Source organism: Corapipo altera, unplaced genomic scaffold, assembly GCF_003945725.1.
Source record: "Corapipo altera isolate COAL_440 unplaced genomic scaffold, ASM394572v1 78, whole genome shotgun sequence".
Taxonomy (NCBI): Eukaryota; Metazoa; Chordata; class Aves; order Passeriformes; family Pipridae; genus Corapipo; species Corapipo altera.
In genome coordinates, this window is record NW_020884904.1 from 3,708,262 (window position 1) to 3,733,143 (window position 24,882).

Below are 24,882 nucleotides of genomic sequence, written 5' to 3' on the forward strand. Positions count from 1 at the left end.
GAAAGAATTTTCCGTACCATTCAAGAAAAAGGAAAGTTTTCGCGTTTATTTTTGATCTTTTAAATGCCACTAAAATCTCTGCAGTGCCAGCATTATTGATTGTCTTGAGTCTGCTGGACAAGAAGATCACAGCAATGACCTTTTGAGATGACAGTCTTGCTGCATGTTCGTAACTCTTGCATCATGTTCAAATCTCTTCCCAGAGTGCTAGCACTGTGCTGTGTTTTGTTGCATCATGCCAGCCTGAGCCCAGTGCCAAGGGGCTGGTAATCCCTGAGGGCAGGTGAGAAGCAACCTGCTGTGGACACATGCTTGGAGAGCTGGGAGCACTCTGGAGACATTCAGGCCCTGAGCTGGGAAAAGTGTCTCTCCAGCACATCCACCTGCTATCTAGATGACTCATGTTGTGTAAGGATATTTAATGGAACGAGAACATGTAAGTTCCCTCCTTTCACTGGTCTTCATTAGGGAATACTGTAAATATCTCAGTAAATTTTTAGCCTCTGAACTGAGCCTTCTATTCCACTGTCTAGAAGAGGAGATACCTGCAGAACTAGTCTGATTCTGTGTTTATTGGCTTTTACTGCTTCCAAATAATATATGTTCACTTTATGAGTAAATTTACATTGGTGGCCTCACCTTTTCCCAGCTGTCAGTACTGTAATGCCCTTCTCATTTTGAGTCAAGTTCTCCTGCATTATTAATTTACCAGTTTGTAATTAAATGATTAGCTAATCAAATTGTTCCCTCCAGAGTACCTGTGCAAATGCATTGAAGACTGATTGATTTAATCGAGGTCACTGAGAGATAATTCAGCCTAAACCTTATGAAGTGTGAGAAACAAAGATGAAGAGGTTCTTTGAGTTGGTAGAAGTATCTTTTAGCCTTGTGCATGCTTTCTTGTAATTTCAGTGAGGAGAAAAAAGTGTTTCTGGAACTAGAGATCCAAAATTACACAAACTTTTGTGTTCCTATTACCTTACCTGTTTAAAATGCAACTCAGACTTTAAAATGTATCATGATAATATCAGTTGTTTTCTCTTTTGTTTTACACTGTCTCATCCTATGGGAACAAAATGAGAATTCTTTTAATGGAATTGAAGGTGAATAAACACCAAAGGTGATACTGTGGGGGTGGCATTGCAATATTGTTATTGCTGGTTTTGTCAGAGAAATTAAGTCTGTGTTTAACTCTCTTCACTGATTTGAGAAAAACTGCTTTTGCAGCTCGTATGGAAAGGTAAAATGCTTACTCTGATGTAAAGAGGTGGGAGATGAAAATAAGGTGGTTTTATTTATTTCTCTCTCTGTTAGTTTTTGCAACCAAATAGGTGTTTTCTCAGGTTCCTCACAAGCATTTAGGTACTGCTCACTTCCAGAGGTGGTGGCACAGCCTGAACGGGTCGGTAAACTTTAAAGATGCAGCAAAGCTCGGGTTTTCGCTATGTTTCCTTCAGACCCAGGGACACAGCCTCAGGTAATAGAAGATTCACCACCCCGGGGTAAAGCACATGGCGGGGCGGCAGGCAGTGCTGTGCTGGCTGCAGGGCATGAGCGGAACTGGTACCTCCAAAGCAAGGCAGCTGGCTCCCTCTGCTGCTTTCAGCGCGATTTGTGTTGTTTTAAGCAGCGAGCACTCGCCTCCTCTTGGTCCTGGAGGTTCAGTATCATTGCGCCTTCTGGTTTTAATATGATTTCCTTCCCTGGGAGGTAGCTACGAAGCTGTATGTTCCCCTTCTGCTTAAAATCTGTACAGACCTTTACAAAGATTAATGTATGTATTTATAACCGAGAATCAAACTGTAATGTGACAGCTGAGTATACACATTTTAGGTAAGACCTCCATAAAACCATAATTACGCTCATCTGTTTCCCTTAAGTACCCAGTAGAAAACAGTTAGTGCTTATATATCTCTTGATAGCTCTCTCTCAATCTGGTGTTACGGGGAAAGAGGGAAGTTAATTTCTCCCTTTATTTTTTTTTAGAAAAAGATAGTGCTTAAATTCAAATATATGAGAAAGCCAAGCTAAAAATGTTTGTCAAAGGAGCTTTATTTGTAGATGGAGAGTGTCAAAACAACAGCTTTTCTCGAGTCTCTCTAATCTTGATACACAAATTATGGCAAAGACAGAACAGCCACATTTCTAATAAAGCTGTAGCCATATAAATAAATATTAACAATAAATAAACACATACTATTTCTTAAAAATGTGAGTAGTTTCATCAAAACTTTTCGATATAAAAAGTGCTTTATAAATAGTTGTAAATTGAATTCTCATTGAAAAGGTACACAAATGAGCCTTACCCTTATGGCCTGGCTGTTATGCAATTATTTGACCAGATTCTCACCTGGGGTAAATTGGTGAACACCTCAAGGGAGGGCTGTGAAAGACCAGTTTCTACTGTGGCAGGGCTGATGCACTGGCTCTGAAACGGATACATTTGTATGTTCAAAAAATAGGAACTGATTTGAGACGCTATTGGGAAAGAAAAAAAATTGAATTGGACTAAGAGAAATTGCCTGCTTGTGGAGTTTTTACCACTTATTGGTAAGCCTTTTAGGGGCATTAGTGCTAGCATATTTGATCCTGCACACTTTAAAAAAGGGTCAGCTACAAGAATTTGCCAATCTGAGTGCAACCAAGTCACCTAAAGGTAAGCTTCTCATGCTTTCTGAGTATCCTCATGTACCGCGGCACTTGGAAGTCACTGTGGACTCTCCGTGTTTTTTTGAGCTCATTTGAAGGAACTTTAGACTTTCTACAGCCTAATGAAGCTGTCAGACTCTGTCTCTCCTGTAGCTCCCTCCGTGAATCTTCCACGTGTCCCGTACCCACCTGTGCCTCTCTTTGCCGTCGCTCGATAGAGTCGGCCTCTCCCGAGGCTGGGCGGTGTGTCCCGGTGAGGGACTCCCTCTCTCGAGGCTGTGCAGTGTATCCCTGTGAGGGTCTCCCTCCCCATGCTGAGAGGTGTATCCCGGTGAGGGTCTCTCCCTCCCCATGCTGGGAGGTGTATCCCGGTAAGGGTCTCCCAGCTGGCACCGCCTCCGCGGCCTGTCCCGAGGTACCAGTAGATGGAGCTCCAGGATCCCGATCGCTGAAGACACGGTGAAATCGCTGTGGAAGGGGTAAGCTAGACCTTGGTATTTTTTCTGTGGTGCTGGTGTTTGTCCTTTGCTGTGACAGTGAACTTGCACTGAGAAACGAATACACGCGCAGCACTTCCCAGGATTTGAGAAGTCAAGTTGTCTAAAAAAAAAAATTCGTTAAGCATTTCATAGAATGATAGAATGATTTGGGTTGAAAGGGACTTTAAAGATCACCTAGTCTCCTCCCCCCTGCCAGGGGCAGGGCAACCTTTCCCTAGACCAGGTTGCTCAGAATGCCATCCAACCTGGCTTTGAACACTTTCAAGAACGGGATATCTGCGGCTTCTCTGGGCAACCTGTCCCAGTGTCTCATCATCATCCTCACAGTAAAGAATTTCTTCCTGATATCTAATCTAAACCTACTCTCAGTTTAAAACCATTCCCCATTATCCTGTTTACATGTCTGTGTAACCAGTTCTTCTCCATCTGTCTTGTAGGCTCCCTTCAGGCACTGGAGGGCTGCAGTTAGGTCACCCTGAACCTTTCTCTTCTCTGGGCTGAACAATCCCAATTTTCTCAGCCTTTCCTTGTAAGAGAGGTGCTCCATCCCTCTGATCAACTTGATGACCTCCTCTGTACTTGCTCCAGCAGGTTGATGTCATTCCTGTGTTTGGGGACTCCAGAGCTGGATGCAGCACTTCAGGTGGGTCTTAGGAAAGCAGAGTAGAAGGGTAGAATCCCCTCCCTTGACCTCCTGGCCAGCCTGCTTTTGATGCAGCCTAGGGTACAAGTGGCTTTCTGGGCTGCGATTGTCAGCTCATATCCAACCACCCATCTGCTATTTACATCTGTGTATCTCTGTCCAAATAATGCTTCCTGAATTTCACCCACTGTCGGTGATACTGCAGCTCTTAATGCCACATTGTCACTGTTAGGAAAATTAATTGAAGGTACTGGCATATTGTGTCTATCAAAGTAAAAATTTCTGTGCATCTGTATATGGGCTCTTACTTAGAATCACACTACTGCGTGATGAGACATCATTTTCCATCTCAGGTAATTGTTTTCTCTAGTGTTGCTGGGGAAGGGTGACTGGTAGCTCTTTATCTGCTGTATATTTAATGCCATACCTATCCAAGACAGAAATAACTCTCTTTAGGCCTGAAGGAGAGAAGCAGGTGTACTCACACATCACAGGATAAATATTTAGATAAATAGCAAGGATATCTAAAGCCCTATCTAAAGCTTTCCCATGGCCTTTCTGTTAGTACACACTTATGCTGGATTCTGTTCAAAGCACAGCTAAGTAGCACAGAGCAGTGAGAGCTTTCTTAATTCCCCTTTCAGATAAAGAACTTTAGATGTCACATGTCAAATGTAATGTGACCTCAGGGGTTTCAACCTAGTCTTTAACAGGCATTTCTCACCCTTGAGAAAATGCCTGGCTTTTGAAACAATGCCTCCTTTCAAGAACTTTGGCTTGATATTATGGCATGAAGGTCAAGATTGTCTTGTACTGACTGAGAAGAGCACAGCAGCTTTCACAGTGGTTCCTTTCTTCATATGTGACTTGTACTTAACATTTTGAACTAAAAAATGAAATGTAGCATAAGAAAGTATCATTTCCTCTGTGAGGCTTTGATGTGCTTTGTCTTTTAGCCTCTCTATTGTCATATTTTCCTGATACCAAATGCTTATTCTCCTACTAACTGATGCCCTTTATTTGACAGGACTATTTACTTTTGTTGGTCTTAAGTTTCTGGCGAAGTACACAGACAGTTTCTACTTGAACCTTTCAGTGGAAGGACACAGAGACGATTCAGTGTGTCTCTTCTGTGCAGGCCACCAAAGGAATAAACAAACAATGGACCTCTAAGAGCCAGGTCAGCTCAACCCAGACACAATGGAGGTAAATTATAGCATAGGCAGGCTGGGAGCAACCACCAGAAAGGCTGGAAAAGGGTATATTAAAACCTCTCAGATCTGAATAGACGTTATAAAAACAGTCTGCACATTGAATGTGTGCAATTGACCCCAAAAGGCAGGTAGCCAGTCAGACAGCTGCCTGGGGACAATGGGACAAATCCCCCTGAGAACAGCCCTGACTCAGATTGGGTTACGTATTCCTGTTACCACCTACTCTGTAAAAAGGCCTCACACCCTTGCCCTGGGTGACTGTTGGGTGGCTGTGTGAGCTGGCTCTTGGTCTGCTTTCCTGGGGTGAGAGCACATGCCAGGAATAATGCACTTGTTTGGCCACTGTGGATTGGAACATGAATCTGCAACCTGGGCATCCTAGAGGAGTCTGCGTTGCTCTTGATTCACGAGCCACAGTGGTCAAACAAGCAATTTTTATTTATGTGGTTGGCATGTTATGTATGACCTCTTCTACTGGAAGTGGCCTTTCTCAGATGTACCCGAATCACTCAGTGTTGCTTCAGGCTCCACTCGCTATGGTGTATTTTCTTCACAAACTGAAACTGAAGTAATCTGGAAAACATGCCTGGAAGGACAAGAGAGAGAGACAGCTTAAATAATAGGGGTCTTCCCAAATTTTTAGGGATAGCAAATGTGGAGGAATTGGGGTATATTTATGATCTATTACCTTTTCCTTTTTTTCTTTTCTTTTTTTTTTTCCTCTAAGTTGCCTTTTTGCCTGGAAGGCATTGCTTTTTATTAAATAAGTCTTTGCAAAAGCTCTCTTAGCACTGGCACTCCTGGTCACAGCTAACAGTTTCAGTAGGAAAGAAGTGAAGGTGCTGAATCTGAGTCAAAGCAAGACTGGAACTTGGGGATTTTTCCCTGAAGCTCAATCCATGCAAGATAAAAAAATCAACACCCCTAAAGAAATGAAAGCACAGGTGGTCAAATTTTAGTGGTAATGCCATGAAATAGTATCCTAAACAGGGAGAACCCCAGTTCCTTCCTAAATCATGTCAGAAAACATTTTCACTTGTTTTCAAATTATTCCAGGGCTGACAAATACATACCTATGTCTTTATGTCTGGGAAATTAATAATCTTTATTCAGGAAAAAAATAGTATCAACTACACTGAAAAATAAGGAATGTATAACAATTTACTTGGAGAAACTGATACATCTGTTGCTTCAGTCCTTAAAAGCTTACATACTAAATGGGTGGACATCTGAGCTCTCACATTAACTTTGACAAGATGGCCTATGTATTTGAATAGTACTGGTTTCAAAGGCCTGTTTAATATGATACCAAGAGTTGAGGAGAATGTTTTTAAGCTTGGCCTTTTAAATTTCTTGTCTTTAGGAGCAATTATTTCTGAAATAAATCTGGAGAGTCAACAGTGGCTTTGGTAGGAGATGCCAGACTCTTAAAAACACAGAGGGAGAGTCTGCTGAGGTGAGCCACTTCCACTCAGCATGAGCTGGAACTCAGTGCCCTGAGGTACTTGAGGGAGATAGCAGCACCCTCAGATCCATATTTCATAATGTATAATGAGCAGAATAAAAGCAGAACCTTAAAACAGAACCTTTATAATTTTATTTTTTTTAAACTGGAAAATCAAATACATTTCAATCAGGTACTTCAGACACTGCTATCTGTGAAAGTGAAATGACAATATTTTTGGCATGAAAAGAGTATTGGAAAATGCAGAAAAGAAAATGTATAGTTACTGCTTGAAGGTAGCTTTTAGTGTCCTGATCCCCAGGCAGGGGATCTCTTGGGCAGGGAGCTGACTGCAGATTCCCTCTTTCCCAATAACATCCTGATTATATTGCAGTACAAACATTCAAATTCTTTGATCAAATCTACTTCAGAATTATGAAGACCCTGATCCCTGTATACTTCGTATAGAAGCTTTGTTTTGTTTTCTGTTATTCTTTTAAAGAAATGATGCTTTGCAGTCAGTTTATTTTGATATTCTAAAACCAATAAACAGTGGTCATGTCAGGGCATGAAGGTTAACTGTTGAGTCTGGCTATGTTGCCATAGCTCTTTTAGGGTTGAGATATGCACATAATGTTCCAGATTGTGATATTCATAATTCTAGAGAGAAAAAAAAAATCAGGTAATTAAAAGCAAAGATTTTGAATTATGTAGTAATATCATGCAAAAGACATGAACTGAGAAGGTAGGATTGCATCTGAGTGTCTTCCAGCATTGAAAATGTGGCGGAAACATTGTTCCTCAAAAGCGATATACTCTTCCTAAAATGCGTTATTTACCAGGAACACAGGAGTTGTGGGCATTTGAGTTGGTGTGCCAGTGATTTTAAATCACTGTCTACCTCCCTAGACCCTAATAGCCTTTAGTTTATTTCCTATTCCCTAGGGCTTAGAAAATGCTTCAGTTGTTTAAAATACTACATGGTAAAAAAACAACAACAAAACACAACCCAAAACCCAAACAAATAAAAGAAAATATAATTACTAGGTAAAGGTAGAATTACAGCAAAAAGTTTTTGAGTGCTTTCCAGGAGGATGCACAAGCTCAGACTTGCCTGATCTATATCCACCTATGTCTCTTCACAATCTCTTTATCTGAATCATTTGGGAAGTTTCCTTATCTGCACATTGCTCTGTAAGGGGTAGGTATGCCATCTGCATATTATTGTAAATTAGAGGATCCATCCATCTACTGTTCTAGATGAGTGTGGCTTTCCTGCAGGAATTTGTTAAATTATATAAATTTAATTCTCATACTCCTTCTGGAATATTGAACAAAACTAATTTTATGACTGCAGGGCTTGAAAGCAGAAGGGGCAGTAAGCTAATATAATTAATCATTGTGTCATTGCTACAGAATAATGGACTAATTCACTTCCTAATTTCCAGTTACTTATCATTTTAAATCTCACAGGGAAAACAGCACTGTATAGAAAGAACAAGGAGCAACCAATTAAAGTAAGTGTTTTGTTTCATCATCTTAAGCAAGTGTAACTGAGGAAACTCTGGTCCCGATTTATTAGTTACATTTGTTCTTTGAGTTTTCACATACAGTTAGATGTTTCACTAACCGGCTTCATATGGAAAAAATAGTGAATTTCCCCATATTGACATATTTTGTGCATCAAATTTGCATTTTTAAAAACCACTTACATTCACAGAATGGTTGACTTGAGTTAAAATGAACAACACAAGCCATCTAAAACATGTTAAAAAATTAGAGGTTTTTTAGTGTCAACTGCAAAGCAATTAAAAAACTCTGAAATTGCAAAAATTCAATTGTAATCTGACACTGGGTGCCAAACAAGGCAGTGTTTTTTCCACTGTTTTTTATATAAGTGCAGCTAATTGAACTGAACCTAGAGGAAATACTGACTTGAACCATTTTTCTTCCCCTGAACAGGAATTCAGTAACTGTTTGTTACTCTTAAATTTGATTAGTCTGGAAAAATTTTAATCACTACTGAACCCAAATGATAACCAAACTGAATAATTAACATGTTTGACTGTTTAATTAGATGTAAAAAGTTCAGGATCAGTTTGAGGCATTACTGTTTTCTGCATTCGCCGGTTGAACCCCACTTTTCATTTATCCTGCCCAGATTCCTTCCAGCCTCCTGCTCTGAATCAGGTGGTGCTATAGGTTGCAAAAGACCTTTCAGTAGGATGAGATGGAGAAAATTGATGGAGTTTAGACCCTGTGAACAGCATTGCTCAGCCTTCTCTTTTTCGGTATTTCTCTATTCCTGCTTCCATCCTCACGACAAACTTCAGGAAGGGCTCAGAGGAATGACCTACCTACCTGTCAGACACTTGGAAGAATGCTTCTCTATGTTCTGTTGTGCTGCTAAACCAGCTGTCCTCTGTGCCTAATTGTCAGAGGAGCACTGCTGTGACAAGCCATTTGGAAAAAACTAACAGAGATTGTGTGGGTTTCCATCTACAACTGGCATCAGGTGTTTAAAAAATTTTAAAGAAAAACTGAGAAGTTCATATGGAAACTGCCATACAACAGTTTATGCCAGTTATGTTGTTAGCAAACTTAAATGTTGTACGAGCAAGCTTTTGGAGTTTGATTTTTATTTTTCTCTGTCTGCAGAACATGGTGTCAAACATCCATTTTTTAGTTTAAGAATAGTCTCAAAGACTTGATTGTTCTTTGATCCTAATACTGTGTTGAAGGTAGTTCAAAGTTATGAGGAGTTATGTATGCTGTGTCTTAATGAAATGCTTGTCTGAAATTGTACTGATAGCCTGCTGTGAAAAAATCAATTTGCCATCAGCAACTGAATGTACTTGATGCTCAATTTAGTTCACCCAACTATTTCACGTTCTTTCCCCATAGTAAAACAAAAGGGTCCTGAGAATTAATTACAGCGTTAGCATCTGCTCGCGGCAGCTTTGCTGATGTACTTAGTAGAATAAGATGGTTAAGGCAGGAGTGAGATGGAGTGTAAAGTTTTTCCCACTGCCATTTCTTATGCAAATATCTTTCAAAGGACAGGCCTCTCTGGTGATTCCTGTACTTTTTCATTTCGTGGTAGAGCACTCAGTTGTGTATAAGCCCAACAAATACTAATTGCTTCCAAATAATTTGTGTTATACCACTTTTTTCATGGTTCACATTTCTATAAATATTGCTGTCTGCACAGTGGGGTATTGTTTATCTGAATACTGGTGATAACATCTCTTACTTTAAAGTAAAACCCAAACTTTTTTATTTGGATCAGTAGATGAATGAGAAGCTGCTGAGATTACAGGTTCCTGAGATTCCTCGTGTTGAATCTCCTATTAGTGTAATTCCAAACTGCTGTACCAAGCACACTGTGGAGCAATCTTGAATGTCAGATAAACACACTTTTGTTTTGTGCAAAATCTCCTTTGATAGTTTCATCTTTATTAACATTACAAATTGCCAGTGTGCTCACATGCCAGTCTAAACTGAGGTTTTATTATTCTAAACATAGACTGAGCTGCAGCACAACCTCACAAAATATTGGTAACTTTCAGATTTTAGTATACAAAAATTTTGTATTTTAATGCATATTCAAGTAATTGAATCTCAGCCTAGGCACTTTTTTTTTTTTTATTGAAACATCACAAGGTATAAATTACCTTTCTTGGAATGCCTGAGAAAACATGATCTCTCATATCCAAGAGATTGTCATTATTTGTAAGTTGTCTGTAAGTTCTGTCACATTGGATTTGAAATGTGTTCATAAAAATCACTGTATTTTGGAGAGGATCATCTTAGATTTCTGTTAGAGAGTGCTTGAAATTCAATCTTGTCATAAATAACTGCAGAGCCAGTGATGGTAGTAGGGTTAGTCCTGTTTGCATTGGAGAACTATTTCAGTTCATGTAATTATAATAAACCCCCTAAGTTTGGTGAAGTAAGAACAGGTTCATTGTCTTCAGTAGTTTGAAAGACGAAAGTTATGACCAGGACTACTGGGAATTTTAAATGGTTTTAATACTTATTGTTTCATATTTTCTGACAAGTTGCAAGCACAAATGAGAAAACTGTTTGCATGTCTGAAGGTGTAATACACTCTCTAAGCCTTCAGAAAATTTTTGTGTGGCCTGTTAGTTGCTTCTGAGTTTTGAAAGTTAAGTCAATATGCAAAGAAGTACAACTCAAGCTTTCATTAGATTAAGCTTTTTTTTCTTGAAGACATTTGAACATTCTTTATGATATCATTTTCTAATTTCAATCTTTTTTATTATACACACACACACATTACCACTAATGCTTCAGTTTATATGTTGGATAAAAATTTTAATTTTATGTCCATTAGGTTGCCATGTACCAAATCCTTTTAATTTCTTAACTCATAAAAACATTGTTGAAGCAGTACCTGGTGCTCGTCAGGTGCAGTGGTAATTAACACAGAAGAAAAAAAAATAAAATAAAAAAAAATTAAATATTTCATAAATTAATAGTCTTATAAAATTGTAGTACCATAGTGTGACATTTAATACGCACATCTGCGTATCTTGTTTCTTCTATCCTCTAAAATTTTAACTAAGGGTTGCAAGAGTTGTCCTTTGCTCCCCATTGGCTCAGCAATAAAAGAGCATTTCTGTAGTTTGTAGATATGCTTTATTAGAACACCACATGGCATGAAATTTAAACTCTCTACATGTATAAGAGTTTTTGAAAGAAGATTTGCTACTCTTCTGGAGAAAACACATCCTCTAGATAATGACCATTTTGGTAAATACTTTGAATGACTCCTGAGAATGTCTAGACAAACCCTTGAAAATAAAAGGTGGTGTACAACAAAATGAAAACACAACTAAACTATCAATAATAACCCTATCTGGGCCTCAGAACTGGGCTATGCACCCCCATCCTTTTCTGTTTGTCAGAGACACACTGCAGCTGTGTGAACAGGAAGGTAACAAACAGCCTTAAAACCAAGAAATCACTTTTTCTAAAACCTGGACTGATCGTGTGCTTCATTTGCAAGTCTGGAAGTGAGTAGAATCTGCTATTTATGTAGGGAAGTACCACTGAAATTAGCAGTTTACTGAAATTATTGTGCTTTTCTCCCCTCAGTTTGAACATATTTAATTGGCAAATGTCGTAAATACACACTTTATGGTGGAATAGTAATTTTTGTTACTCAAGCTTCTTGAACATTTAATGTGTATGTTGTTAGCAAAATATTTTATCTACTATATATAGGAAATGCCATTGTCCTTCAGAAAATGCTTACAACGTTATTATTTTATGAAAATGGCTTAATATCATGAAGTGATTTAGCTATTATCTTTCTTCTCATCATATAAGTTGTTCCCATTGTATACCTATAGAAAGAGTATGCTGAACTTGAAAAAATGCTTCACTGTAATTCCTTTTTTAAAAATATTTATCATTTTGTATCTACTTAGAAAGGCCAACTTACTTAGGAAAAAAGTCATATTTGTTTATAAAAATAAGATGGTAATTTATTACAATTGCTGAGAATTGTGATCTCTTTAGATACTCAGGTGAATTGAAAACTAGTGTTTTTTGTGATTCCTGAATATAGTTCCAATTGAGGTATACGTTTCACATGTTGCTTGGCAGTATTGAGGGGAGGGAAAAATGAAAACCTGTTTTATCATTCTATAATTTTTATAGTACATGATAACAGTTATCTTGAGCAAACATGATACGTATTCACATAAGCTGGAAGACTTCCAAACTGATTTTGTCCTATGTTAGTTTTGGTTCATGACGTGTGCAAAATCTTCTGATCTCCATTCCTTGCTTTTGGGTGAGAAATAATTGTCAGAAAGAAGTATTTTTTTGAGTACTTCAGCAAAACAGAAATGGAAAGTTGTATGTGCTTTCAATTAGATAAGGAGTGAAACAATTTAGTGATTTTTTTTTTTTTTTTGATGTGGGAAAAGTATTCCTGATAGCTTAATATTTCATACAGTTGGGAGGAAAAACTGTAAGTTCTGTACATCACTTAATTTCTCTAGACATTGAAATATTTTCACCTGGAGAAGCAACATATTTTGTGTCTAGCGTTTTTCATTAGAGATGCTAAGTAGCAATACTAACAAGTGATGCTGTTATGCATTAATGCTCAGAGGTGCATCCAGGAGCTCCAAGAACAGTTGGATCCATTACTGAAATTGGGGACTGATTGTCCTCTCAGAGCTCTTAGAGCTGTCAGCAAAATACCTAATACATAAATGTTATTGAAACAGCATATAGAGTAATTTATTTTTATGTAGTTTTAAATATGTGCCATGGTTTAACCCCAGCTGGTAGTTCAGCCCCACACAGCCCCTCACTCCCCCACAGAGGGATGGGGGAGAGGATCAGAAGGGCAGAAGTCAGAAAACTTGTGGGCATGACATCAGATGGTATGGGATGTCCCTTGGGTCAGTTGTTCCAGCCATGACTCCTCCCCTTCCCTCCTCGTGCACCCCCAGTTTCCTTGCTGGTGGTGTGGAGTGAGAGACAGAAAAGGTTTTGACTCTGTGTGAGTGAAATAATAACAATAACAACAAAAACATCCCTGAATTATCAACCCTGCTTCCAGCACGAATCCAAAACACAGCCCCATATCTGCTACTACGAAGAAAATTAATTCTACCCCAATCAAAAGCAGCACAATATAAAAAGTGAAAGGAGTAGAAGTTGTAACAGAGAGTGGTAGGAAGGAAGGTTTTGTTTAACAATTTGTTCTTGCAGTAGCATGGGATACTGATTGCTTCCTTCTTCGCGTGGTCCATTATAGTTTTGGTTAATTTAGTTAATTTCTACAATAGATACTCTGTTTGTTGTGGGATTTGAAAAATGTTATGTGACCTATAGGGTATATTTTAGCACGTGGATTAGTCTGATTTGTGGATTTTTTTGAACTAAACATTCTTTGTGTGGTTGCCTGCACTGCATGGAATTGGGCTTGATAACTCACACAGTCCCAGGTACGAGCTCCAATGAAGGGTTGAGGGGACTATTGTCTTTATCCTTGTTTGATGTCAGTAAAATATGGAACATTTTGCTACACTAACTCCTGTTTAACATAGATCAGCTTTCAAACCAAACCATTGCTCTACTGGATTCCTTAATATACTTGTTTATCTCTGGCAAAAAGATTTTTCTTTCAGGTTTGAAAGGCCTTCATTTCTTGTCTTCCCTTAATTTGTGATAGCTAGATTCATCACACTGTAAGCCTTGCCTTTTTTTATAATATCAGAAAGTCTTCAAGTCCATTCAGGAATTGAACTCCTGTGTGTAGTTGAAACAAAAAAAAATTAAATTCAATAGAGGTCCTTCTTTCAAATAACCCACTCTCTGTTGACTGTGGCTGGACAAATGGGCCAGCTGCAAACATAATAAAATTCTCCTTTCTTCTGTCCTCATACTGGTCTAGCTCATACATTTGACAGACATTATTTTTTTTCCTAAAGTTTCTTAAAGTAATTGATTGTAAACTTGGACTATAGTTATTATTTATGAGGTTAGATTATGGCTACTGATTTTTCCATGCTCCTGTACCTACCAGAAGACCAATCAAATGGACTTTTCATTTTTGTTGTTGTTGTTGTTGTTTACTTATTTGTTGGCTGCATTTTGCTGAAACAATATGTTTTCATCTGCTTCCTTACTCAAGGCTGAAAAGTCTTGATTTGAACTTGTCTAATTTCTCACGTGTTTTTAGTGTGTGGGTATAGTAAGGTTATAGGGTTTGGTTTGTTTAGATGATTTCTCTTTTCGTCTACTGTCAGCCTAACCAAAATTTTAGAGGGAAGGTGGGAAGTTATATTAGAACAAGGCTTTAATAAACTATCATGAGAGGTACATATAGTTTATTGGAGGCTATTCCATTGCACAGCCCAATGTCCAAGATAATTATTTATGTAAGAGGGTGCTTTTCACTTATACTAGTTTTTTTAAGCAATGTCATATTTTTTATACAGCAATCTGTGCAAAATTTCTGAAATAGTTTGTGTACTGAAAAACTTTTAGGGATCTTCAGATTTAAGAAGTTTGGAACAAGTACATTAAATTTAATGGTAGGAAATCTTTAAGAAGGAATATAGACAGCTGTGTTGGATGGGCAAAGTAAAGTAACTGTAAGAATTTTTACTCTTGACATTTCCATTCAGTAAATAACGATCTTACAACAGTGCATATGATTCACATTCCCCTGTTTGTATTCTTAAACTTTGGTAGATTTCTGGGCTTTATGACTGTTCAAATTGCATGTCGATGGCACTAAAAATGAATGATATTTAATTTAATACCACTGAGTTTTCATTTTCAAGACAAATCTGAAGTAAAACGCACAAATGTGGTATAATTTGGAAGATCTTAGGAACAGTTTTCTGTACCCTTTTCCCATGTTCCAAAGTTTGAGAGCCAATCTTTGAGCTTACAGATGTTATTTTGAATTTTTTTTTTACATCGAATAGATAGCTGAGCATGTGTTTGTGTGCATGCAACCATGTGTGTTCCTGGGAACTTTTTCATTTAACATAAAAGAGAAATTGGTACCTCCCCAGTTCATGATAACAAAGTATGGAATGAAGGAATACATACATTTGATTATGGCAGAAAACCAAAGACAAAAGAACAGCAGTGAAAACAAGCCAGCAGGGTTAACATAACTTTCAGAAAGAAAGGCATGTTTGCTTGCTTACTTTTTTCCTCTTCTTAATATAATTACTTAATTTATGGCTTTGCATTAAAATGTGCCTTACTGTTATGTGGGAAATTGCTTTTTAATTAGTGCCACCTTGAGTGCATTTTCACAGATACAGTAAAATCTAATTGTAATTTTATAATTTATCTTAAATACATAATGATATAACTGTTTACCTATGTAATATATGTATTAGTATGTAACTTCATGCAGCACAAAACACTCTTTTTTGGTAGGCACATATTTAGCTGATGCTTGATTTAATTTCTTAATGGTAAACCTTAGGTAAGTTTTAAAATTCAGATCTTTGTATATAAGTGTTGAATGACTGAATAATTTTGATTGGTGTCAGGCAAGTGTAAGGCTGGCTTTACATGTTTAAGCTAGCTTTATACAGGTCATTGAGTTTTCATTTTTAAAGCTTTAGTACTGGGAATACCGAGTATCAGTACACAGATTACCAAGAGATTTTCTGCAATCGTGTCTAAAGCACTTTGTCTTTTATATTCACTAAGTAAATTGAATGGGAAAAGTGTCGAACTGGATGCCATGACTTGCAAATTGATTCCCATCTCAGTGGTAAAATCAGTAAACGTTTGATCTGAAAGGAGCAAATATTGATGATTTCTGAAGATAAATTCTAACATGTCTTTGTGCAGTGGCCTCCACTTTTCATCTGAGGTCCCAGCAGTTTTGGTAAAGGAAAGGTTGGTCCTATCCGGGCTGTTAAAGAAAGCAAAGGTAGAATAAAGATGCCACCTTGTGGGTGAAATAAATGATGCAACAGATTATTTAAAGTAATCCGCATACCGAATAGGTTATATGCATTTGTGACTGGTTGCTAGAATTTGAGCTTGTGTTTTGTTAAACATTTTTAATTATTTCTGGAGGTTGCATCTGAGAATTTTGTATGAAGTATTTGAGTAACTGCAGTTGGACCATTCTGGTGTTAAGTGTTAAATGACGGCTAAAAATAATACGGTGTAATTTTGTTCCTGCTCCTAATCACCACATAATTTTGACATCAAATTCAATGTATTGTTCATAATGTCTTAAAGCACAATTTTAATACTGTCAATGTGACCTAGCTGGGTAACAAAAAATAATGATTTTGTAGATATTCCCTTATATTCACTCTTTGGATTACCTTTCTTCTACTTGTCCACAGGGTTGTTAACTCCTAAGTGTTCAGATTTTCTTTTAATGGGAACACTTTTATTATGGTTTTTGAAGAAGATGATCTATGAGGACTAAAAGGTTTATTTTTGCATCTGAGAATTGGCATTCTTCTGCCTCCACACAAGTACTTAGCTCCTCGTCTAAGTTGGAGTAGGCTGCTTTGAAGTTCCTTCCTTCAGCTTTACTCCTTGAAATGCTCCAACACATGCAGAGCAAGATCCAGCCTCTCCCAAAGCATCCATTTCCATAAAAACCTGGTGAATGTTCTCACTGGAAAACAAACATGACACAGCCAGTTCCTGATGTGACTCACCAGAGAATCAGGGCTTCATGGGGCACAGCAGGGAGTACTTGACCCTTGATTTGGCCACACGTTCAGTGACCTCAGTAACCTCAGTAACCTAACTGGTAAATGCATTTTTATTGTAGTAGTGGTTTTTTGTGGTCTTCTGTTGTCCAAATTTCAGAGAATGATATAAAAAATATGTAATACTATTCTTTTCAAATTAAATAAAGTACTCTGCATTTCCAGTAGACCGCAGAGTAATAGACCTGTGCCAAACAAGTAATAGTTCCCCAGCTTGATTTATTAGTAGTCTCAGTGAACAAAGGCAAAAATCAAGTTCTACATGAACACATTTTTTGAGAGTCCTGTGACAGCACTTCTACTATTTAATGAAGATGGCTAGGCAGACATTTCCTGGGAAAAGGCTGCAATGTTTTAATATTATTTTTCATCCTCCAGTCTTCAAATGAGGTTTTATTGGTAGCATTTTTAGAGTTTTTATGCCTAAGATGTACTCATATAAAATGCATCACATGTACATCACTTTCTATTGGAAATCACGTTGCTAAACTTGATGAGCATCCGACGGACAGGTTAAAAAATTCTAAGCTCAGTCAGGGGGAGAGAAACCACGGAAGTTTAAAGCTGTTTTCTTCATCATGGCTCCAACTAAACATGTGTAGTACTTGGTCTTTCTGCTAGTTGAGGTGTCTATGAGCAACATAGACATTGGCTTTGAATTCAGTTCTTGCTGGTTTGTCTGTAGCTTTCAGGAGGATTGTTAATGTAATCTGTGTAAATACATTAAGAATGTAGGATTCTTGTTTTCTATGATTAATTTTGGCTGAGATTAGGCAATTTCTGTCCTCTTCCTTTTGTTTTGTTTTTGGTTTTGTGTAGCTGAGCAAGTCATGTCTGGAAGCTAATTTTTCCATATCTCAGATTATTTTATAAAAGCATGGTTTTGCTACTAGCCAAGAGATAGAGTTAGACCTTTCATTTGGTAGCTGGAAAGGCAGAGAAATTCCTGATACTGGATCACAGCTCTGAAGTCTGCTACTCACTCACCTGTTGCCACCATGAGCTGCTGAGCAGGCTGCAGGGGGTTGTAGTAACACAGGCTCTTCTTCCCTGTGCTGACCACACTGTCAGCAGTGCTGTCTCTGGGCTCTACTGGGGACTGAATAGTAGTGTGGAGGCTTTTCTTGGCTGATGTTGACCATAAGAAGTCAGGTATTAAAAATAATCTATTGCAACATACTGAAAAAATTCCTAGCCTGAAGATGTTTGAGGTTCTTCTCTGCTATGCTTGGAGCTACCTGCTTTGTGTACCCTTAGGAAATAATCAGTGACATTAGAATCATCCAAGAAGACAACTAAGTACTCTGATAATAAGTGTCAGATGCAGCTGGGGGGTTTTTTGTGTATGATTGTGTGCATCTTTTAAGCATACCAAGCTCTGCTTGATAAGACCCTGACCTGTTATTGCTACGCTGTTTATGTATATTTAAACACTAATGTAGTGCAAGGAATTAACATCATATTTACTGGTTCAAAATCTATTACTGCAGCTTTCTATTCCTAATGTCCTGTAGGAGTGCTTTCGTTTTGAAAGATTTCTCTTTCTTATGGCAGCTGAGTTCTGTTCTTAATGCTTTGCACCCTGCTCAGAAATTACAGGGTACACGAAACGTACTCTGAAATTCATTCAAACTTTTAAAACTTATTATGTCTAGCAGAGACAGATTTAAGATTACTGAGGTTTCTGGTTGAAATACTCCAAGCAAAAATCCATACTCCATTAGTTTCTGAAACATTATGTGACCTTAATTTTCCAGGTATTTTGCCCTTCAAATTGAAGATAGTATTTTAATACTATTTAAGTCTCCTGAAGAGCCTTGTAATATGATAGGCTTAAGTTGTGAAACATTCAAACAAAATGAAAGATAAAAAAGTAATTTAGGATTTTGTATTTTTTTAAAAATATATAGCAACATAAAGATATGCATCAAATAATACATTGAAATAGGTGATAGAAGTTGCATATTTTGGGTACATTTATCAGTGAAATTATGTGTACATGCAGTCAACCATATTTCTTATGTGAAGGTCTTCCTTTGCATTTGACTTTTTAAGGGAAAGCCATTTCCAGTGTCTTGAACCTAGGGATTTGTGTCTTACATTGTGGTGTACTTAAAAAAAAAATTCTACCTGGCAAGCAGACATAGAATCACATAACAGGAGATGAAATAGAATTTCGGAGATGACTTGATGGAGAAAAAAAATGAAGAATCGTTTTTAAAAAATCTTATGGAAAAAGTTAGGGGAGAAACTTGTTTTCTTATTAATGTGATACTGTCTTTCAGCAATGTTATGAGGAAACTAAAATGATCAGCAGACAGTGTTATGTCCAACTCCACAGTATGTTAGAACTGGACCTAATAAATTACAGCAATATCTTCTGATGTTTTATCTGCTCTAGCATAATACTTGAGCACTCACAGAGCTATGCAGTATGACAGATGCAAAACACATCACTGCTGAAAAATTTCAGAGAAACGACGAGCAGTATGTAATTGAACTGTAATGGCACTTATGCTGGATGTGAAATTATATATACTCACATGTATATTTGTATATTTTGTAAGTGGGTGTCTCGATGGTTACTCGAGGCTTTGATGCTGTTTTTATTTTGGTCTAAAATTCATGTTTTATTCATATGCAACAAAAAAGTGTCAATTGCAGGGTTTTCTGTAACTGTCTGCGACCCTGGTTGTTACTATATATTGTAACAACTTAGCATAGATTGCCTTAGTTAAAGATGTTCATTATTTAGCTGAAAACCACTAAATATTATTTAATGGAACGTCCTTTTTACAGGCCTATGTGCTGATAACTGCCTAACAGATTATATGAATGTTATGATGTCAAACAGAACAGCCTGAGTTGTAGGTCTCAATACTGAGACATTTTTCAGTCACAGCTTCAGGCTGGGTATTCTAGTCACTGAGCACAGGAAGGAATGTAAAACACAACTCAGCAGGCAACCATTAATTGCATTTTGCTTGTCTGAACTGTTGTTTTCTTGTTCTAGGCTGCCAAACACTGAGATTTTCCCGTATATTTCATTAGTTGTTTCCCAGACCCAGTGGCTTAGCTGTGTGTTTGGTATCCTTCTCCTATAGTTTCAAAGGCAGTGGTTAGTAGTGGCTGCTAAGTTGGGTCTTACTGGCTGGTCGCATTTGGTGAAGTCAGAATAGATTCCTTTTGAAAACAAGACTTCAGTTCTGGTTTTTAAGCATCGCAGCCTGCCTTGGCACTTGGTGAGCGTGAACATGCACCCTGTATTTCTGCCAAGTGTGGAGTAGGACAACTGTGGGAGCAGAGAGGCAGCCAGAAATCTTGAATCAGAGCTGCGAAAAAATGAGTCCCCTTTTGTCTGTGCTTCTGGGTTTTATTTTGCCAAAAACTGCCAACTTGACCTCTGATTTGCTACATTTTACTAACTAGCAACTGCAAGTAATCTAAAAAAGGTTGTTCCAAATTATTCAAGATTGCATATTTGCTGATTATTTTGTTTCATCTAGAAAGGTGTGAGGTTTTGTGTCTGCTTTATCAACTCAGACTAATTAACTGAGCATCCCAGCATTTTGAAATACACAGAACAAGGGTTTAGAAAGATTGTGGAAAGGAAAATGCAATCAAATATGAAAGGGTTAAAAAAATTTCCAGTGTTGGTGGAGTTAAGGAAAGATCTTTGTCAGATCTCTAGAAGTACTGAGTATATACCATAACACATCCACTTACTACACCTCTTAGAAGTGTCACATGGCAGAATTTTGATAATCCCATTAGTCTTTATGGAGACAACAAGCTTCAGTCTGACTTTGGAAGGATGAATTTGTTTTTATATCTTGTTATCACTAAGGACTAAATAAATTTGTGGCCACTGTTTCTACCGTTTGCAGAATCCCTTCACAGTGTTATGTCAATTGTAATGGTGACACGTAATTATCTATAGTCTTGTGATCTCTGGTGCTGCTGCATGGCAAGCACTGTATGGCATTCTTTAAATTAAATCAAACTTCCCTGTTTTTCACATTGCAGTCACAGATAAAAAATGTTTTACCTGGTAAAATACAGGGCAAGAATGTTTCTGCCTATCTTTTCACAAAAGAAGAACAAACCAAAGCTTTAACTTTGAAGAAATGGCATGATCTTGCCTTTTAATTGAAAGAAAGGATCCTTTGCCTACGAAAATTAAATCTTCCACAGTGTGTAGTTGCTTTTCAAACTCCTCAACCTGACAGTGAAATCATGTAATTTGATAATAGCATGCCTGAGGCTTATTGTGATTTTTTGGGCAGTGGTATCAGCAGATGATGTGCTCTGTTGATTTCAGTCACTTAGGGTTTGATTCTGATCCCACTGACCTGAGTGTAAATGCAGAGTGACTTCACTGACTTCCCTGAGATTATCATAGACATCTTTGTGTAATAGAAATCCGCATTTATTTTGTTGCCTTTATGGTTTCGCTACAGGATTTTCAGAAGTCACTAAAGAAAGAAAGGTATGGATGACTTTTCCTGTCTCTTTGTGGCAGCTTTCTTAATTCAAATGGTGTTTGTTACTGACCAGTTGCTAAAATTGTCATGTGTCTGTCTGTGTGTTTGTACTGATGACTCAAGGTCGTTGTGCTAAATGCACACGCTGGTTGACTTTTCGTTGTCTTACAGACAGTTTGAATTGCTTTAGGGTTCCTGTGCCTTGTCACTAGAATTTCTCTTTATTCATGAGCCTTTGCACTGACTTTATAGTCAGTTTGAAACTGATATGAATATGTTTGAGTGTCTGTGGTTGGATGGAGTAATTGGACATATTCTAGAAGTGGTAAGTGGTTGGTGTTTGTAAGTGGCCATAAATAAAAACTATTGAAATGTAGGATCTAATCCTGCAGTCATTTTTCCCCTCTGATGCTGTCAATGGGAGATCTGTCTTCATAGCAGGGACTGAGGCGTCAGGATTGCACAGAACAGAAAATGTATCTTGTTCACAGCAGATTTTATAGCACAGATGTCTTCAGAGGCACAGACATGAATGTTTCCTATTTAGTGAAGACTTTTTCTTAACTCTGGAGGCTTGCTTTTCAGAATGGTAAGCTAAACTCTCCACAGCAGACCCTTCAGTAGTGTTTTGTGTTGGTTTTTAATAAGACTAGTTAATTTGATGCTGAGCCTATATGTGGTTTTTTCCTCCTGATCAATGAAATATAATGGGAATTCTGTGCTTCTTTGTTGCTTGTGGTTCTCAAAATCTTCCATTTCAGCCTTTTAAATTTTCAAATAAAAGATGCTAATTGATGAAGGCGTCAGAGATATCTCTGTTAATTACTGACTGCTAGTAATAGCTGATGACTAAGTAGTAACCAGTTTATCTCTGTTATGTGTGTTAATAAATTGGTCCACTGTATCTTTTATGCATCCATGATGTAATTTAGATGTAACACAGAAATGTTAAACAAAATCACTAGGAAAAGAAAAGAGGAGCATGAAAAAAGTGAGTATGGGCAGTATTTTTATACAAAAAAATACCTATTAGATGAAACATGGTAATAAGATTTAATTGAACATCTGTCCTAGATTTCACTAAGGTGTGGATATGGGGAGATAATTATCTGTGAGTATTTGTAAAGCCCTGAAATGCTGGCATATTTAGACTTAGATCAACAAAACATTTGACATATCTTTGTGGTCAGTGGTGCATCTCTACAAGTGTCTGACCTAAGTGATGGCTTTGTTTTTGCTTGGACTGCCAAGTCACTGTTCTAATTCTGTCACTGAGGGTAGGTGTGACACAATATTCCAGCACTTCTGCTCTCTGCTCAGGCAAAATCTGTTAAAGCTGGGCTGTAGTGCTGCACAGGACAGATCTGGCTCTGTGAGTCTCTACGAAAGCATCCATGTGCTTTCCAGGAATTCCAGGCCTGCTTTCTAGGAATTCACCCCTCAGCTTTCCTGACATTTGCACTGTTCTTTCTAGGAAAACCCACCTTCTGCTTTCTAGTTATTTTCCTCATCACTTTTCAGGATTATTTCCCCACCTGTTTCCTAGGATCTTTGCCTGTGCTGCATAGTAATTTACCTCCAATTTACAGGAATTGCTTATGTGCCCTCTAGAAATTCCCTTTTATTTACTGCAATTTCTCTCTGTTTTCCAGTAATTCTCCATGTCTGCTTCCTAGGAATTTTACCTCCAATATTTTGGAAATTGTCTTTATGCTTTCTGAGAAATCTCCTCTTCAGGTGGGAATCCTCTGTAGATTTTTGCTTTGTGCTTTGTACTTTTTAGGAATTTACCTTGTGTGTTCTAGAAAATCTTCCTTGTGCTTTCAAGGAATTTCTCTCTTTCTTTTAAAAATTTTTTCTGTGCTGCTCACATGTTTTCTCCTGTAAACTCGAGGAATTTCCCCTCTGCTTTCTAAGACATTTCCTATGTATTTTGTACAAATATTCCATATGTTTTTGAAGAATAAACTCTTTCTAGGAGTTTCTCACAAGCTTTCTTGGAATTCAGCTTTCGTTTTCTGGGAACTACATTCTTTTCATTTAAGCTGAAGGTAAAAACATACTTCTCGCAAATCATTATGTATTAATTTATTAACTAGTAGGATTAACTATTTATATAATTTATATTTGAGGCCTTTTGTGATGAGCCTTTAATTTTTGCAAGCAGGTAGGATTAATTCTAGCCTTGCTTGAAAAACGTAAATAACATGAAAAGATGTTCAGTGCTTTAATAGAGCAGTTTATATTAAGCCATGTGTAGGCAGAGACTGTTGTCTTGCTCTTATATGACACATTGCCACCTGTAATGAGGTCCTGGCCTTGCTCTTCTTGGTCTTGGTGTTGCTCTTTTATAAGTAAAATTGCTGGAGGAGGCTTCTGTGTGTATTCACAGCTCTTGCAGTACTTGTCTTCGTGTATAAATTTTTTTCCATGTATTAGTATTTTACAATATTAACTGAGATAAGTGACATTATCCTTCTTTAGTAAATAAGGAAAATTGTAAGAGGAGGGTGATGTAAGTTCTCAGGTCTCAAAGGAGTTGCTATGTCAAAAAGAGGATTTAATTTCTGGTTCAGTTTAGAAGCAGATATGCCAAAAGTAGAAGGGAGCAATCAGTAAGGCTTGAACCCCAGCATTCTGGTTTACTTTGTATTTTAATCGAGTTCAAGTATTGCAGATGCTAAAAATCATAGAGGAATTGAAATTCAAGAAGATCTGGGATGTTAGATTCTAATATATTGAGCATGTAACTCCTGCCTTTCAACACCAGAGAGTTAAAAGTGGGAATTCCCAGTGTGACCCTATTTTGTTCAGGATGGGCACCATGTCTACCAGCACATCTGCCTTGATCTACAACAACTAAATATATCGATGTGAGCTTGCATTCCCCTTGGATCTCTCACCGTTTTAACTTTGATCAAAAGCACCTAAAAATACTTTTGGCTTGGGAAAGAAAAATACCTTCAAATCACTCTTTGGTCACATTGTTAATCCACAATGAAAAAAGAGACCAAACTGTAAATGTGACAGGGAAACGCTTCCAGGGGCCTAAAGCTGTCATGTAGCAGTTCCTCCTCTGCTGTTTCCCTAACTGGATCACATGTGTATGATATTGTCCCTGATTATTAAAAAAAAAAAAGGCAGGTATTCTCTGCTCCTCTGTACAGTTTTTAATTGTACACAATGTGCATTTATCATAGTTACCTAGAGAGGTTAAGTCAGATAATTTACTGCTGGAGCATCTGAGGTTTTGGATATTTATTACCGAAAGATATCTAACAACTGTAGTGTGAATTCCAGAGTACTTGCTCTTCTTGTTATTTGCTGGATTCCTCTCAGCCACTCTCCTTTTTATCTATCCATGGGGCTGTCTGCCAAACTATTTTTTCATTCTTTAATTGGTTAATTAGATCTGTTGTTATAGTTTCTGGTTTAGGTGATTAGTAAAACCTTGCAAAATAATCTGTTAGGTGCAGAGAGACGCAGTAGCCAGATGTCTTGCCCTTGTACTGACACCTGCAAGGGTCTGAGAAAGGCCACATGAGGTGATTAAAGTATTGAGAATAAGAATTCTTAATCAAAAGCTAATGTAGAAATGGGATTTTTCTTTTTTTTTTTCCTGTTGGCAGTAATTAGATTTAAAACAGCTGTAGGTCCCTCCCTTATTTACTGCTTTGTTTATTTATTTA